General features: G+C 47.2%; 1 long non-coding RNA gene across 1 annotated transcript in view; it reads right to left on the bottom strand.

The window, feature by feature from the left end:
- LOC134756633 (uncharacterized) overlaps window positions 1-18304 on the bottom strand; it is a 467322-nt gene extending 449018 nt beyond the window's left edge. The window contains exon 1 of the long non-coding RNA XR_010129532.1: window positions 17739-18304. This is a non-coding gene — a long non-coding RNA (uncharacterized lncRNA). The remainder of the gene's footprint in view (window positions 1-17738) is intronic.
- Between the last annotated feature and the right edge of the window lie 616 nt (window positions 18305-18920).

Genomic DNA, 18920 nt, shown 5'->3' with positions numbered 1-18920 from the left:
ACTTCTTCCCATTCTTCACTGCCACACACAGCTTCTTCACTCTTCAAGAATGGCCACTCCATCTAGGGGCCAACAGAAACCATGGAAACTCTCTTTGCTTATCTTCAATCACTTCTTGGGATCCCTTTTCAAATATGCTGCAGTAGGGAATGCCCAAACCAGGAACACAGCTAGCCCATGTAGAGCCTTTGTGTGAATTAGAAAAAAGGCCCTTCTCTGGTCAATATGGCCCTGGGGACACACAGCAGAGTGAGCAGACAGTGTCTTTATGGTCATCAGAAGATGGCACTCCTTCCTCCACACAGACTCAGCCCAATGCCAGGGTGCACAGGTGGGCAAGCACAGTCCCACCATGCCACTTGGCCTGATGTCCTTGCACAGCAAGTCCCTAAACTTTTTGGCACAAGGGACTGGATCCACGAAAGATAATTTTTCCATGGACTAGGGGGTGGTGGGGGATGGTTTGGGGGTGATTTAAATACATTACAGCATTACATTTATCATTAGACTCTCAAAAGGAGCAAGCAACCTAGACTCCCCACATGCACAGTTCACAATAGGGTTTGTGCTCCTATGAGAATCTAATGTCACCACTGATTTGACAGGAGGCAGAGCTCAGGTGGCAATGCTCGCTTGCCCACCACTCACCTCCTGCTATGTGGCCCGGGTCCTAACAGGACACAGACCGGTACTGGTCCATGGCCCGGGGACTGGGGATGCATGTCCTTGTGCCCAACCACAGGCAGAGCTCTGAACAAGCCCCTGACCACCTGTCCCAAGGCTGGCTTCTCATCTCAGTCCAGGGCTGCACAGATGGCAGAGAATCGCAGAAGCGGTAGAGACAAGGACAGCTCCTGTGTTCCCTGAACTTCCTTCTCATTCCCCCAACACCAGCTCCAACGCTGGTCCCACCAGCAGGTACGAGCCATGTTCCATACCGCCCACTCCAGAACCTCAGCCTGGCCTACGCCTGGGGACTCCTCTGACCCACAGTTGGTGCCCTTCTTCCCTGCCTTTGTCATTCCACACCAGACTGAAAGGAATCCCCCAGGAGGCTGTTGGGGTGGTTGGGAGGAGGAGTGGGCCCACAGCTCAAGGCTCCCCAGGGGGACTTCACCCCAAGGCCTCTCTGCCCCTGCAGAGCTATGAAAGCTCTTCCAGGAAGGGCCACCTGGTGGCAACTTCCATTTGAAAGGATGTCCCATGTAAGCCCAAATTGAAGAATTTAACCCAATACTAAATTTTTAAAAGAATGAAAGTGCACCAACTCTGTCATGGAGCAAATGTGAGTTCAGAGAATAAAGAGTAATGATTGGGTTCCTCTTAGTTTCTTCTAATTCTGCCCATGAGCAGCTCGTAGCTGATCTCTTCTCCAACACCACACCTGAAGATAACACCTGAGGATGGCATCTTCCCCTTAGATATGGCCCTGGGCTGGGCTTCTCCATGGCAGCATGTTCTAACGAAAGCATGGTATGATTGGAAAGATGACTTTATAAAAACCTCCTGGCTAAGAACTCCTCCCTCATGTCCCCACCACAGGGCTACCATTATGGCTTTATTTCTTTGGCCCAATTCTGGGCTCTTTTAGAATGTCACCATTTCAGGAGCAATGACATTAGGAGCTCTTGCTACCACCAAGTGTAGGGCAGCAGTTATGAGGCCAGGCTCTTAAGCCAGGTTTGGAGATTCAAATCCTGGCTCTGCCATGTAACTGGTTCTGTGACCTTGGGAAGGTCATTTATCTTCTTCTTGAGTCCAATACCTCAGCTGAGAAATGAGGACAATCATCATCCTCTTTCCTCCCTGGCTTGATGGAAGTGTTAGATGAGGTGATGTGGAAGTTGGTTAGCACAGTGACCAATATGTAGTAAGCAATCAGTGAATGTTTGCTATCATTAATCTTGGATGCTTGAATGTTAATTAGTCTATCAGCTGTGTTCTTAGAGGGTGATAGACATTTCGATATGGTTGGCTTTAAATTAACTGACCAAAGAGTCAGCAATTCCAGCCTCTCCCAGTTGTCACCCGTCTTTTCACTAATGTCACCTACTCTCCTGCTGATGTCACCCTCCCTCACCCCAAGGTCAGCCACCTCACCACAATGTCCCCATTCCCCTCCAGTTCTTAGGGTGCCTGAGTCCCATACAGAAGGTGAAGCAGCTTCTCCTGGTCTCAAGCTTAGGGCCTGCCCTTGGCTTTAACTGGAAACTGATACGTAAGTTGTTGAAAAAACTAGTCCAGGATACTTGGCTGAGGGCAAGGTAAATATAGCTGAAATCCTATCCCTCCAGTGGCTGTAAATTTGATTTAACCAAAAAAGCATGGGCTGAGGATTTAATGAAAGCTCATCCCCAGCTTGGAAAGAAGCAGAGTAAAAAGAGAGTGGTTATTGACATTTTCACTGCCGAGCAGGAGATGCATGTCTGGCCCCAGTGAGTGAGTCAGGGAATCCATCAGCATTAGAAAATGAATGAGGCGCCCATCAATCTCACCCCAATCTCACTCCCAACTAAAACAGAGCTGGGCCACACCACTTCTCAAGCTGTTTGCCAGCCAAGAGCCACTGCTCTGCTCCTAGACTTATGGAGCCAATAAGGGCACAGCAGGGCTGGAATTTGGTCGGAAATCTCCAAAAGGCATCTATTCTGTCCCCTCTCTGAAACGATCAGCCTTTGAGACTCAAAGTTGAATCTCCCTAACACATAGGTGAACGGGTGTGTCCTCTGCAAATTATCTGAAGATAACAGGAATTCCCCTCCCCCACCAAACTACTCCCCCCACCATTGGAAAGCCATGGCCTTAAGTTATCTTCAGGCAGACTGCCTTCTTTTTCCTCTTTTTAAAGATATAAATATTCTGGAATTGGTCATGAAATAAAATGTCATCAAATATTAGTGGCAGAGGGTGAATTGGTTTCTCCAGTTTCTTACTCCATGGGGATGAGTCAAAAGCTTGTTGTTGGGGAAGAAGTTTGGTATTACTTGGTGTGGTAGAGGTGATCACAGCCCAGAAAAGACCATGCTCCCACTCCACAGTCAGGCTGCTGCTGGGGAGCCCACCAGGGACTGCACTTCCCAGCTTCCCCTGCATTTGGAATTAAACATCTTGCAGTGGAATGTGGGTGACAGTGATAGGTGTTCCAGGCTGACCTGGTAAAGCATTAGGTGCAGGATTCTCCATGCCCCTTCCCTGGGTGACTCCAGGTTGACCTTGTGCAGCACAAGATGGCAACGCCATGACATGGAGCAGCTTGGGTCCCTGAGTCACCCCTTGGAAGATAATTGCCTGCATGGGATGGACTGTGCCAATGAGATTTGGGGTGGTTTGTACAGCAGTTAGCACCACTCGGCTAAGAGGAGAGGCGCGGGCAGAGCTCAGGCCTGTGGTGGTGCTGTCACAGACATGGCTGTGGGGAGTAGAGACATGAATGAGAATGATGGGCACCTTATGGGGAAGGAGGGAGGGCAGAAATGCACGCAGGCTACTCCCGCTACAGCCAAGCGTTCCCAGACTGCAGCCACCCTGATTAAGTCACGTGAGGTCATTTGACAAGCACAAGAAAAAAGAATCCATTACTCTAAATACAAGTTGTTTTGTCAGAAAAAACTTTTTTCTGTATTTGGTTGGGAGTAACGAGGTGTTTTAAATTTTTACTTTGGTTTTGATTTGGCTTTCACTAGGACTGAAAAACCATTCCAAATAAGATATTGCTTTTCCCTAAGCTTCCCGGCACACATGGACATGTAACTCCTTAAAAAAGCTACCCTAAATCCACGTGCATACTAATGCACTCATTTCCATGGTTTTTTGAACCTCCACACTTAGATTTGAATCAGGCGGCAAAGTGAGGTCATTGATGATAAGTATCATACCTTGAGTGCCCTGCCCCTAGATCATGCTATGGGACAGTCACTGGCTGCCAGGCTGGGGTCTAGGAACTAAGTCAGTAAGTGTCTGCTGAATACATAAATGAAATACTATTCAATATCTTTCCACTTCTTAGTTAATCAGTCAATCTATTTTCCAAGTAGCTTCTATGCCAGTACAATTCCCCAGCCCCCATTCTCTATAAATGCTTGGTGAGGGGCTGGGGGACAGGGCATAAAAATAGAAACCATTTCAAACAAAAGTCTCCCACATCATAGTTTGGGTTAAGGGTTAGCCCAGGTCTGAGCCAGCTCATGCATTCCACCAAAAATTTCTGCCACAAGCTATCTCAGGATAATATCTACAGGTGAATGAACTTGTTTCTTTCTCCATTTAAGAAAGTCCCCATTACTAATTCTCCAATACTCTGAGTGAAATTTACACAGACACACACACACACACACACACACACTTGGGTTGAACAATATTGAATACTCTAACAATCAGTGTTCTGGGAGGCAAACAACTCCAGCTAACTTAAGCAGAAAAGAAATTCGTTTGTAGTGCATTGGCTGGCTCACAGATTCAATTGAAATTACCTGGGAATCAGGTTCAGAAAAGAGAAAAAAGCTAAGGAAAATAAGGTGTTGAGAAGATCACACTGTGAGAACAGCCTTCTTAGCACCACAGCCATAGTCTGAATGTTTGTGTCCCCCTAAAATTCATATGCTGAAACCTAATCCCCAATGTGATGATATGAGGAGATGGGACCTTTGCAGGGTAATTACAGGCCCTCGTGAATGGGATTAATGCCCTTATTAAAGAGCTTGGAGAGCTGCCTTGTGTCTTCCACCACATGAGAACATGGTTAGAAAGCACCATCTATGAATGAGGAAAAGAGCCCCCACCAGACACCAAATCTGGTGGTACCTTGATCTTGGACTTCCCAGCCTCCAGAACTGTGAGAAATAAATTTCTGTTGTTTATAAGCTACCCGGCCTCTGGGATTTTGTTACAGCAGTCAAAGCAGACTAAAACACATACCATCACTGACACCATTGTCACTGGACTGCAGTCTCTATCTCAGCCTGTGCAGCTCTGTCACTCACGTTTCAAAGTCCTAGGCAGAAACATCCAATTGACGTAGGCTAGGTCACAAGCCTGCACCCCAGCTTCCAAGAAGCCAGGGTAGGTGATAACCATCCCCCCTCATTTTCTGAAGTGAGTTATTTGGAAACTAGTCAGCCAAAAGTAATGGAGAGCCTGTTGCAGTCAATCTCTTCAGCTCCCCAACATTTTCTCACACTAGTCTTCCCATAATGGGAACTTTCTAAAAGTGTTCCTAGCATAGCACAACTATCCTTTAATATGCTGAAAGTGCTCTCAACTCTCCTCAAGGTGAGGCACCCATATTACATCAGCTAGCCCAGATTTCTAGACCATGTCCATTCCACTTAATATATTTTAATGAATTTCTTTTCATTGTTGCCACTCTATCTTGATATTCTATATCCTAGGTAACAAATTATAAAACAACCGCCATCAACACTAGAGACAACAATGAAAGGAAATTCATTAAAATATATTAATGTATACATTAAAAGACATAAAAGAATACAGTAGCCATCCATGCTTCTGAAAACATGGCGGTTATGTCTCCCAATCTGCATCGCTCAATACATGTTCTCTCGCATAGTCCCTCGCACCTACTATGCAGCTATTGACCTGAAGAATGCCTTTTCCTCTATTTCGATAAGCAGAAAATCAAAACAAAATTTTCAAACCCAAAGCAGTTTGCTTCATCTGATAAAGACAACAACACACTTTTACTGTCTTTCTTTGGGACTATTTTATAGCGTCAGCTCTGTGCCATACTTACTCCATAGGAGTATTTCCTATATCACCATCATCCTACAGGATGTTATACTCACCCACAATACTAATGACGCCAGGCTTATGGAATATGGAAATCAGAAGGCTGCAGCCATAATGGATGATTATGTAACAAACAAAGGGTCAGAGATAAACACCATGAAAATATTTAGGTGTGTCATCTCAATACAGTTTCCAGGGTCCAGTGGTCTAGAATACCGATTTCCATCCCCATGAGTCTGGAACATGCCAGTTTTGAAGTTTTCGTATTGAAGGGAGGGATGATTTACCAGAAGACACAACAACTGTTCCACTGAATTGTAGCACAGGCTGCTACCTGAACCTTTCTTGTTTCACATGCCTGAAACAGGCAAAATTGGAAGCTAGAATGTTAGCTGGTATGATTGATACTCTTAAGGGGAATTAATGCTGCTCTACCCAATGAGGGCAAGAAGGTGTATGGGATAAACTACAGTGGCCATTAGAGGGCTTCCTGGTATTTCCATGTGTGTGAGGTACTGTAATAGACCCATGTGTCCTAATTCCCAGAACCCATAAATATGTTAGGTTACATGGCAAAGGAGAATTAAGGTTGCTAATTAGATTACCTTAAAATAGGGAAATAATGCTAGATTATCCTGTGACACCCAATTATAGTTACACCATTAAGTTTAAAATAATTCGGTCTTTGTTTTAAGCCATATTTACATTCCACACCACTCAAACTTGATAGAAATCATGATTTTTGTGGTGGCGCTAATCTTTGAAATTCCCCTGGAATGTAGTATTACTTTGGATTACCATTTAGTAGTGAAGAGCCACACACTAAAGAGAATCAAGATAGTTACCAAATTATGGCTAGCGTGTAGTTAGAGCAGTATTCAGAATGTTCTGACCCACATGGATCTTTGGGGGCTGGTTAATTTTAGAGACTCTAGAATTGAAACAGGTAGGCAGCTCACTAATATTCTACTTGATCTATAAAATAAACAAAACAAATATCCCCTACAGATCTAGTGATCAAGTCATGGTCCTTCTGTTACAGCAGTCAGAGCAGGGAAAAGCCATTCCAAATAAGGTATTGCTTATCCCTAAGCTTCCCTGCACACGTGGACATGTAACTCCTTAAAAAAGGACTTTATTTTACCCTTTCTCCCATAATATCCTTGACTTCATGGATCAGAAAGACAAGATGGGGATTCTAGCAACTGCTGAGTATATATATATATGTGTGTGTGTGTGTGTGTGTGTGTGTGTGTGTTTTAACTTTAAACTCACAATATGAAGAAATAATCTCAGGATGTAGTTTATTATAAAGAAGACTCAGGCTGAAATCCACAACCTGACTCCTGTAAGCTCTCAGTAAAACCACTAGACTAGCATGACATTCTGTCCCTAGAGAAATTAGACTTATTTCAGAACTAGTGTTCAGTAATCCCCAAAAGAACTTGCTTTTTCCCTGCCCCCAGTACCTGGTTACTTTAGTAAATAGACACAGTCCTTTTGCAAAAGATTTGAGAAAGACTCACAGTATATATTTGTGATGACATTGCAGGCTCCTTCCTCAAGGGAACCTGTCTTTCCTTCAATCCAAAGAGCTCTGGGTCTGGCAGCTGACTTAGGTTTAGGTATTAGGGAAGGACCATGATTTGATCACTAGATCTATAGGGGATATTTGTTTTGTTTATTTTTTAGATCAAGTAGAATATTAATGGGTTGCCTACCTATTTCAATTCTAGAGTCTCTAAAATTAACCAGCCCCCAAAGATCCATGTAGGTCAGAACATTCTGATTACTGCTCTAACTACACGCTAGCCATAATTTGGTAACCATCTTGATTCTCTTTAGTGTGGATCTTCAGCCTCTATTGTTCCAGAATTGTCTCACCCAGATTGAAACCAGGGAGCCCCTTCCAACTACAGTGTCTCCTACCAGCATACAGAGCAATCCCAGTACCATACTTCTCAAAGATGCTGATCCTTCCTCTCGGCACAGATGTCTCTCTTAATGCCTTAAAGAAGAGTGAGGCGGGCAGATCACTTGAGGTCAGGAGTTCAAGACCAGCCTGGCCAACATAGTGAAACCCTGCCTCTACTAAAAATACAAAAATTAGCTGGGCATGGAGGCACGTGCCCATAATCCCAGCTACTCGGGAGGCTGAGGCAGGAGAATCACTTGAACCCGGGAGGTGGAGGTTGCAGTGAGCCAAGATCATGCCACTGCACTCCAGCCTGGGTGACAGAGCAAGACTGTATCTCCAAAAAAAAAAAAAAGAAAAGCAATGTCTAGACCCTCTTGAGGGGCACATTCGGAACCACTCTTAGACCTAGGCAACCAGGTTTACTGTGCTAGGCTGTATACCATAGGGGGGCCTGCTGTGATCCTCCTCTTACTGTGCCCCTTTCCACAGGGTGAAGTCTCTGACAAGGTTACAATAGTCAACTGTCAGTCATGGCTGCCATTTCAACTGAAAAGTCAACTGGAGTGATGGATGGGGTGGATCTGCTCCCAAGCTCACACACATGGTTGTTGGCAGGTCTTGATCCCTCACTACATAGACACAGAGTGGCTCACAACATGCCAGCTTGAGTCTCTCAACCAAGGGATCTCAGAGAGGGAGAGAGAGCCCCCAAGAGAGAAGTCACCGTGTTTTTATAGCCTAATCTCAGAGGCAACATTATGTCTGCTGTACTCTATTCATTAAAAGGACTTCACTAAATCTAGCCCACACCCAAGGAGAAGGGATTACACAAGAATGTGAATATCAGAAGGCTGGTATTGGTGCAACCTTAAAGGCTACTTAACACAGCTTCCTTAGTAGGGCTCAGAAATACTCCCAAGTAGGAAGGGCCTTGTGTAGGCAACAAAACAACAAATGTCCACTACAAGTACTTAGGTAAATTAAGTACCCAAAGATTAAAGGAACCAGGATAGACTCTGAAAAAAAAATAAGGTAATGGGTCACAGGGCAATTTTAGAAGTTCTTCTCCCATTTTCGGTTCATTTTTGCCTAGCTCCTAAGGCATATGTGCAAGCCCGGCCATTTGTGTGTGCAGAATAGACAATGTCCACATGGTGTGATTCAACAGACACAAAGAAAGTCTGTCTCCTGGGACCCAGGAAAGCCTCATCCCCAAATCCCATGCTGTCACTCTCTTTTTCTTACATTTTGTACATTGCAAAATGAGATTTTTTCTTTTTTTTTTTTTTAGCATAAAGCTTCTTGATGTAAGGCAAACGTCTCTGAGGCTTTTAATATGGGAAAGTTTTATCAGTCATTAGTACCTTGGTACGAATTTGGTGGCTCAGGTCTTTTCTAGAACATTCTTTCTTTGATTGCAAAAGGAGAGTATAGGAAAAAAGAAATACCAGGAGGATCCCTAGAGATTATCATAAGGTGGTGATTCTGTCCGAGAGAAGAGAAGGTGCATTGAGCGGAGACGGGTATAAAGCCATCCTTCATTTTCTTCATCATTTAGCCCACAATTTTCAGTCAGCAACAAACAATGACATTGTTCTGATGCACAGTCCTTGTTTTATCTGGCACTTCATTCTATGACACCCGAGTGAGGGAAGCATTGTGTCCGCTATTTAATAGAGGAGGTTAAGTGACTTGCCCAATGTCACAGCTACTTTGCTATTTTGCAGCAGAGTCAGAATTACTATCAAAGGAAGTGGATTCCAACATCAGTGTTCTTTCTACTACATCTTCCAGCCCAAGGAAGCAGGATAATGGCAAGGTGGGGGGCAGGGGAGTGAGGGCGGGTTTTCAGAGTGATCTTTAGAAAAATGCACTCTTCACAAGGAGAGCTGTCACTCCTTGTGACTCTGACAACACAAATAAAACACCCCTACTTGAATGGATGGCAAACAGTTTTGCAGGCATTAGGGGTTTTTAATCCAATCTTCAGCACTCAGATTTTTATTAGATAGGACATTTGGGGAAAGGGTAGTTTATGTTGAGTGGGAAGCCGTATTGTTCTGTGCTTAAAGTATGCACACTCTGGGAGGGAGCTTTAGAATATTATGGCTCTGAAAGAAACACTTTCATCCTGGCAGTGGTATTTTCAAATCTAAAACCACTTCATCATTTTCAATGGCCCATCCAGACACAGCCAAAGACAAGGCTGATACCCAGGCTGATATTATGCTAAGTGTTGGATGGCCCTTTAAGTCCTCGTTTTTGTCTTCTATCTCAAACTTGAGAGTAAGGGACCTAAAAACCAGGGTGAACAAATGTTTTCTGTGAAGGGCTAGTTAGCAAATATTTTAGACTTTGTGGGCCAGACATCTCCGTCACAAGTATCCAGCTCTGCCACTCTAGGGCTAAAGCAGTGACGGGCCATAGGTAAACAAACAGGTGTGGCCAGGGCTGGCTGTGAACTTGCAGGACCCCGAGAGTTGAGTGCCTCCTTAATTTGTTAAACCCTGGACACCTTGCTTGTCTCACCTTAATCCCAGGCCTGAGCAGGACTGTATCATAATAAAATCTTGTTTACAAAAGCAGTAGGCATCCTAACAGCCAAAAAGCAGAAGCAATCCAAGTGTCTATCAACTGAGGAATGGATGAACAGAATGTGATCTATCCATACAATGGAATATTATTTGGTCATAAGAAGGAATGAGATACTGACACATGCTATAGCATGGAAAAAAACTAGAAAGTGGTATGCTAAAAACAAGAAGTCAGTTACAAAAAAACCCGGTATTATGTGATTCCACTCATTCAAACAGTATGCCCAGAAGAGGGAAGTCTATAAAGACAGACAGTACATCTGTAGTTACTTGGTGAGGAGGGGCAGAATGAGGAGACATTAAGGCGTAGGGATGGTAGCTAAAGGACTTCTTTTTGACGTGATGAAAATGTTCTAAAATTGACTGTGGCAATGGTTGTACATCTCTGTGAATACACTAAAAATGACTGAATTGTTCACCTATAATGGGTAAATGTCACGGTGTGTGATTTGCGTATCAATAAACTGTTTAGGGAAAAAAGAAAACAAGTAGTCCACAGGCCAGATTTGGCCCATTCTCCAGAGTTTGCTGACCCGGCTCCAGTGTAATTTTTTTAATGTATTTTCTTTCATCTTCCAGGTAAACCTGTGAGGCAGATATTATTTTGGCTCTGAATGATGAGGTAATTTGCCCGGGTCACTCAGCTAGCAAGGGGAGGGCAAGAGTGCCTTCTGAGCACATCTGCGCTACTCTGCTCATCACTCAGATGAGAAGCCTCCACTTTTATCTCCTCCAGAGTGTGTGGCCCAGAGCTCTGTGCCTGGAGAAGATACCATCAACTGTTGATTTTGATTTGTACTTAGAGAAGAAAAACAGTGTAATGATTAAGAGCACAGACTCTGGAGTGAGACTGCCTGGATTCAAATTCCAGCTCATTGCTACTGCATGATCCTGAGCAAATCAGCTTTTCCTCTCTGTCTCAGTTTTCTCATCTGTAAAATGGGGATAACAAGAGCTCCTACCTCATAGGATTCTTGTGAGAAGTTAATGAATTATATATGAGAACAGTGACACAGATTTACTATATTATTATTTATAAGCTACGCTTCTCACAGGTATTGATGCTCCTGCAAGGAGTGCAATCTGTTCTAATGATGGACATTTCAGGAATCAACAGGTCAGCAGGAAAAATTGGGGGGAAAGGGGAGATGCTTGGCCCTCATCAAATCACACCATAAGCAGGTCTTGCTGCTCAACTAAACTTCACGACATCCCCAGGCCTCCGGCTCTCCCAAGTGCACAGGACATTTGGGAAAATTAATGGATGGAGGAGTTTGACTTAGCTGCCTGGACCTGCTGTGATGGGAGGGGGTGTGGGGCGTACCCCGAGCCTGAGCCACTCAGCACCATCCGGAAGCGCCTCACGTTCCATTTAGCTTATAATAGCAGATATGAAAATTTTATCAGGTTTTCTGCCTTATTCTTGTGAAATATTAAACATCAATAAATTATTAAGCTGAATGTAAAATACTACAAATGTTCCTAGATTTCAAAAGGCACTTCAGAAGCACGTTGGTTACAGGGCTATTTTGGGTGAAGCAAACCTGCCCCAGTAAGGAGGTATCTTTTTTCTTCTCCCATTATCTGTGTTCCTTCATAGGGAAGTGTCTATTCTGGGATTCACACTCTACAAGTAAGCCCCTAAGAAGCTTCTGCACAGGTAGCCACTTGACGCGTTCTAGGAGGAGTGTGCGCAGGATCTGGAATCTGCATCCGGGAGGAGGGAAGAGAGCTGCAGGCCTGGGGCCCAAACTTTGAAAAAAATGACAGTGTTAGGTGTTCCTTCTCTCCATCTTGGAAGCGGGAGTGCATCTTGGGCACGGGCTGTGGCCAAAAAGGTTTCTGATGGCCCAGGAATGTGTGTCTAGTGGACAAGGAGGTGCTGAATGGAGTCTGTTTCCCTAGGAGGCTAAGGAGGTTCCTGAGAAAGACCCAGCCGGACGTGAACCAGCGAACCTGACAAATCAGTGGGGTGCCCAAAGGACAATGCCTGTTGCCAAGGAACAGAGGAGCCTCCCTGAAAACAGCTCACCCTGAGAAGAAGGCACTAAGCCCCAGTCTTTGGTTGGAAAAAGGAATCCTGAGCCCAGCACTGCAGCTGCTTCTCTGGTCCTCCCACAGCCCAGCCTCCTGCACCTGCATCTGGCTCAGGACAGAGAGACAGCTCCGAGAGAAACCAAAAGGAGACACCTCACTGGTGCACAAGCCACTCAGCTCAGGTCTCCATTACAGGGCGTCCCAGAAAGGGGAGAGAGGGCTTTCCTGCTTTGTTACAAATTGCCACACAGCTCAGCATGCAGAGGCAAGTCAGCCACGACGGAAACATGACACAGGACAGCGTGGGGTGACAGCAAGGCCCAGACAGCAGCAACAGGCACAATGGCATTCAGCACACAGCAGGGAGCCGTGGGGCAGAAAGACGTGGTGCCTACAGCACCTGGCAGAGCTCCCAGGATGGAGCTGCTCCCTCGAGACCCAAGGCTGTGCCTTCCTCATGCCTGCCCAGGAAGGCTGGTCCCAGTCAGACTGCCCTTTACTCCTCCACCCCACCCTCACCTCTGCCTCTCTCTGTTTCAACACTGCCTCTGTGTATGGGGGGGTGTGTGTGTGTGTGTCCATTTATATAATTTATTTCATAAATCAATTTAGCATCTTACCCAAGGAAGACAGGTGTAACAATTAGGAATAATTTTGTCTACCCGTAACAGAAACCTGACCAGCTGTGGCTTAGCACACCAGGACAGCTCCCGTTTACCTCACACAGCCTGGTGGTAGCGGGTGCAAGGTTGATCCCGGGTCACTGAAGATCCAGCCTCCCTACTCTTGCAGCACTGTCTGCATTCTTTAGTGTACTTGCTCTTTCTCCTTCATGCTACCCCTCTAGGTGTCATATCTCCCGGGGAAACATCAAGCAAAGAAAACCTGACTATAGGGACTTAGAAAAGCAGGGCTTGTTTTCCTCATCACAGGAAGTCCAGAGGTAAGCAGATGCCCATGGGATTTCAACTACTCAGCAGCACTGGCGCCTCCTGTGCCTCCACACCACAATCTTTGGTGAATGGGCCTCTGGCATCACTTGCCAGTTCTTGGTGACAAGATGGCTGCCACAGCCCCAGACATCACACCTGCCTTCAAGGTAGGAGAGGGGAGATGGGCAAAGCCAGCTGCAGCTGCATATGTCTCCTTTTATCAGAAAAGCAAAAGGTACATTTGCTGGTGAGACTTATCTCTCTCTCTCTGCAGCCTAGGCCTCTGCCTTGTGAGCCAAATTCACACATCCAGCTGCCTCCTGGGCATCTCTCAGACCCCCATACATACGTGAAAAGACCGGGAGACCTGGGTTTAAGACTGAGCCACGCCACTGGCTGAGACCTAGGAAAAGACACTTAATCCTTCGGAATCTAGGTTTCTAACTTTGGGAATACTGCTCCCTGAAGACCTCCCATAGAGTTACTGTGAGGATGAAATCAGACAATGCAGGTAAAGGTGCTTTGAAATTGCAAAGCATGGCAACATTTCCTCGTGTGTTCCAAGAATAACAAAAACAAAAAATGTGCACTGCCAGGTGCGATGGCTCATGCCTGTAATCCCAGCACTTTGCGAGGCCGAGGCAGGAAGATCACTTGAGGTCAGGAGTTTGAGATCAGCCCAACCAACATGGCAAAACCCCGTCTCTACTAAATATACAAAAATTAGCCAGGCATGGTGGCAGGCGCCTGTAATCCCAGCTACTCATGAGGCTGACGCATGAGAATCACTTAAACCTGGGAGGCGGAGGCTGCGGTAAGCTGAGGTCACACCATTGCACTCCAGCCTGGACGACAAGAGTGACTTCGTCTCCAAAAAAAAAAAAAAAAAAAAAAATTGAAAATAGAACCACCATATGATAGTCAGAGACATGGGCACTCCCATGTTTACTGTAGCACTATTCACAGTAGCCAAGATTTAGAAGCAACTTAAGTGCCCATCTATGGAAGAATGTGGTACATATATACAACAGAATACCATTCAGTGGAGACTGGCTGGAGGGAGAGCTGTCTGAAGAGGGTTCTGGAAAGCCTTGGAGGCAAGCAGCTGCCAGCTCCTCCGAGCCTCGGGATGTTGGAAGGCAGCGGCAGAGTGGGGCGGGGAGTGGGGAAGCAGGGGGGTGGGGGGGGTGGCACGGGTGCAGCTACAATCTGCTCCACGCAGCTCGGCAGGGCTTCTGGGCACAGGGAGAGACCCCTGGGCAGGCCCCATTCTGTATTCAGATGACACAGGAATACCAGCTCCTGGGGAAATTAAAAGGTATTCATTCTTTTTAAATGTTACGGCCATATTTAGGAAATCCTGGCTGCAGTGATGCAAGCCTGGTCTCACTAGACAGAACTTCTCAGCACCAACCTATTCTGGGCCTGAGCACAGCATGCCATGTGCGGTGTTTCCACCTCGCTCAACCCGAGCATATTTTGAAGGTTGGTTTGGTTTGATTTCTCTGCCAAATGTATCTCAGGATTGATATTCCACCAAAAACCATTTGGAAATCACAGCACCCTTCGACATGATCATGACGGCATTCTCTCACCAGTCCCAGCTTTAAAAACCTGTTGGATTCAACTAAGAGTCATGCGGCCAGGCTCCAGCCTCGGAGGAGTCCCCGGTCTTCCCACATTCCCATCTTTGTTCAGGCAATCACATAGGTTAGCTGGTGTGACTCGTGTCTGTTTTAGGTGATTTGCCCCAGGCTCTGCCTCCTCCAAGATGGTCCCAGCTCCACCATCCTGCTGGGTCCCGCAAAGAGAAGTGAAGATCCCAGAGCCCACTTGACCATTTTTCTAAGAACCTGGCTGAAGCATTCCAGCTGGAGAATGCACTGCCGTCTGCACCATCTCGTCTCTTGCCTCAAGCCCTGGATTCACTCAACAAAAAGCCCACCTCATCCCCCAAACCTGCTGCCCCTCTGCCAACCTCTCACCAAAACAATTTTCACAACCTGTGACATGGTATTAATGCCACCACTCTCCCCTCTTGCCTTGCCCCAGCCACCTGCAGGTCCCCGTAAGGGAGGCACCCATGACCTGGTGAAAACTGTGGCAGCATCGTCCAACGGTAGCATCGTACCTTGTGCGGCTGGGTATACCAGGGTATACCAGGGAGGAGCCCAGCATGCCCCTGTTGACCCCAGGTCCCCCTCCTTCCCCTGTCTACCATGGACTGACCCAGCCCATATGCCCTGCCTCAGGGATGCTAGGAGTCTATATGATACCTCTGCACAAAATCAAAAGGTTCCCCTTCACAGACACTTCATTTCTATTCATTTTTAAATTCTCACCATTTTCTGATTTTTATTAAAATGAGACACTTCACTTCTACTTCCCAGAATTGTCATACTAGACCTATACAATCTATGGTTTCTATGATATAAACAATGCTCTCTTAAATGTATCCTTGGGCAGTGCACAGCCTGCACAACTGTACACAGAAGCCCTGCCCAGCCTTCTGCCTACTGCTAAAGTCACCCAGAAGCCTGTCCCCTTCCCTCTGATTCTAGTCATTGACAAGGCAACCACACACACACACACACACACACACACACACACAAAGAAATATGAGCAGACTGCCTGCCTGAGTCCAGAACCACCTGTCACTTGGATGTTTTCCTTGCCAAGCTGAACCAGCCCCAGAGCATCCAAGGATGCCTCGGGAAGGCATCCTTGCTTCCCCAGGGAGTAGACGCTAATGGATACCTAATTCAATGGCTCTCACGTTATAAAGTGGTGGCTAATAAAAAGCATTTATAGAACATTCAGTGGAGAACTTTACATCCGCACTCCACCCATAAAAGCTTGATCGTCTCCAAAGGTTACACATTCAGGTGGGTCAGAGAGGCTGGCCAGGGCCTGCTCCAAACTCATACCCAGAGCATCCAACCGCAGTCAAATACAGTTCCACTCAAAGTGGCATGACTAATTTCTCCCTCTCACTGCCCTCGGGTTTGAGCCGTGTGCTGTGCCCTGGCTGCCCTCAAGCCCAGGCCCAGTGTTCTGCAGTTTGTCTCCAGCTGGTGTGCAGAGGGCACACCCTCCTGCTCAAGGTCAGGGTCGTCTATGCTGCCTTTGTTCGGACCAGCCGTGTGCTAACCATCCAGCATGGCTTAGCTCATGAACCAGCTTGATCCTGTGCAGTGAGTCCTGTTAACATCCCCATTTTCTGGAAGAGAAAACTGAGACTCAACAGAGGTGAAGCAACCTGCTCAAAGTCCCACAGAGTCTGGCCCCTAAGCACTGCAATCGATCTAAAGCAATCACATAGGTTAGCTGATGTGACTTGTGTCTAACGTTTTAGGTGATTTGCCCCAGGCTCTGCCTCCTCCAAGATGGTCCCAGCTCCACCATCCTGCTGGGTCCCACAAAGAGAAGTGAGGATCCCAGAGCCCACTTGACCATTTTTCTAAGAACCTGGCTGAAGCATTCCAGCTGGAGAACTGTGCTTATCCATCCTGGGACCAGCTAGAGGCAGGGATGACCTTCGGCTGCATGCCCTCCAGAGAGCCCTGGCAGCCTTGGGCCACCCGAGGAATGAGTGGGGTGCCACACACCCGCGTGACAGGCTGCAGAACACACCAGCAGTGGGGTGGGCCCACTATCCACCTCCACCACGCAAGTCTTCCTTCCTGCCCTGGACATTCAAGGTGAAAGCCAGTCATCTTGTCCAGCTCCCAGAACTGGGCCAGCATCAAGTGGGAGGGAGGCAGGAGACAGGGTGAAAGGATGAAATTAAGAAACTGAGGCTCAAAGGGTTGTGTTTTTTTTTTTGCCCAAAGCCTCAGAATTCCTTAGAAACCTGGTTGTGACTAAAAGTCCTGCAGACTACTCCCCAGCCCATCCCTTCCTCAGCACCTCCAATTCCTGTAGGAGCCCCAAGTCCCCTGCAGAATAAAGCCTCGTGCCCCATGCCCTTCTACGCACAGCAGCCTAGCACTAAAGCAAACTGCTTGCAGCTGCCACGCACCAGCAGTGACTTTCCCTCCTGCTCTCCTATACCAAGGATAACTGCCTACTTTGCTTCTATGCTCTCACATTTCTTCCTCCAGAAAGCCTTCCCCAAACCCTGAGGTCGCAAAAACTATCCCCTCCCCTGTGCTCCTGGTGCCGAGTGCATACCCTGCCCGGTCCCTCACCACATTCCTAGACATCTGCTCGGCTCTGGCTCCCTCAGCGCGTCAGGCTCCAGGAGGGGAGGGGCTAGGGTGTTCAGCATCGCATGTTCCTGGCGCCCGGCATAACAGCTGGCACCCAGACACTGAGGGAAAGCAGCAACACCCTTTGGACTTGGGTGTGGAAAGCCTCAGTGCACCTGGCCGGGAAGATGGCTGAAAGGGACAGAAGGAAGGGTGGAGGCACCAGCAGCTGCCCCCCTTCCCATCTCTCTGTTTCTCCTAACCCCATTCACCACCTTCCTTCAACCTTCTCCCATCTCACAGAGGTAATTCTAAGTGATACCTTTTGGATGAGTTCCAACTCTGTTCCCAAGGCAGTGCTCCATCCACGGGAGCCGCAGCATCGGCAGGGGCTGCTTTTGCACAGCAAAGCCCCCTTGGGGAGTACCGCACACTGTCCCCAAGAGAGCCCCTGGGCCAAGAGGAAGGCGCTGCCTGGGGTTGTGGTGGTTCAACAACGCCGTTACGCCCAGGACTCAGGGTCAGGCCAGGGGGCCTGGACAAGAGAGGAAGCAGTGACCCTGTTCACCCACGGGAGGGAGAAGGCAGCCTTGGGCCACTTCAGGAACCAAGCCAGGAGAATGGGGAAGTTCCGGTGAGGCTGTTCACTCGTCAGAAGAAAGAATGTTCTAGAAATCAGAACGTTCTCACTGAGGGAAGACTCTTCTAGAGACATCAGTTCTGTGAGAGCAGGGGCTGTCGTGTGGGTCTCAACTCTATCCTCCGCGGTTAGAACTGCGAGCAGCGTACTGTGAATACTCCGTTGATAGCTGCCAAATGAGTGCGTGGGTGGATGGTGGAACCCAGGCGATGAGCTGGTGTCGAAGGACCCCTGTGGGACCCGTATGTATGCTAAGGCAGGGGTGGCTGAAGCAGTGCCCTCTAAGGAGCATCTCCAGTTCAGGACGCCAGGACCCCTCACCTGCCCAGGGAAGCTGGGAAAAACTCCCCAGGAGCGGCCCCTTCCCGCTCTGTTTCCGCGAGGTCTGGGCTGTCTAGCCCAGTGCCTGTTCAAGAAGCGCCCCCCAGTGTCTGATGCTTCTTCATTCCAGATCACATCCAGCTGAGCTAATCGGGTCTCGAGGCTTGATTTCGAGATCATTCTGAGTCTGTTTTGTAGGCAGTGCAAATTGTAACTCCAACGGGTTTCTCGGCCAAGCCTGATGGTGCTAAAATAGTGTAAGAAATGGGGGCTTGGTTTATAATTCTGTCTAATTATTGGAATCAAAACTTCTAAGCAGTTCTTACCCTATAAACTTCACTTCCCAGAGCTAGATCCTAATATTTTAACTGATTCTAAATGTTCAACTTGGAAGTTTCTGAAGCTGGATTGTAAAGTTGGCTGATTGGTGAACAATCGTGGCACCCATCCTGGCACCTGGTGACCCTCATTACCTGCTGCCTGGTGACCCGCTGGGGGAATGAAAACACATATTACTGTCTACACAGTGTTGTCATGAGTGGT

The sequence above is a fragment of the Gorilla gorilla genome, chromosome 11, assembly GCF_029281585.2.
Source record: "Gorilla gorilla gorilla isolate KB3781 chromosome 11, NHGRI_mGorGor1-v2.1_pri, whole genome shotgun sequence".
Taxonomy (NCBI): Eukaryota; Metazoa; Chordata; class Mammalia; order Primates; family Hominidae; genus Gorilla; species Gorilla gorilla.
This window is presented reverse-complemented; position numbering and strand designations above follow the sequence as displayed.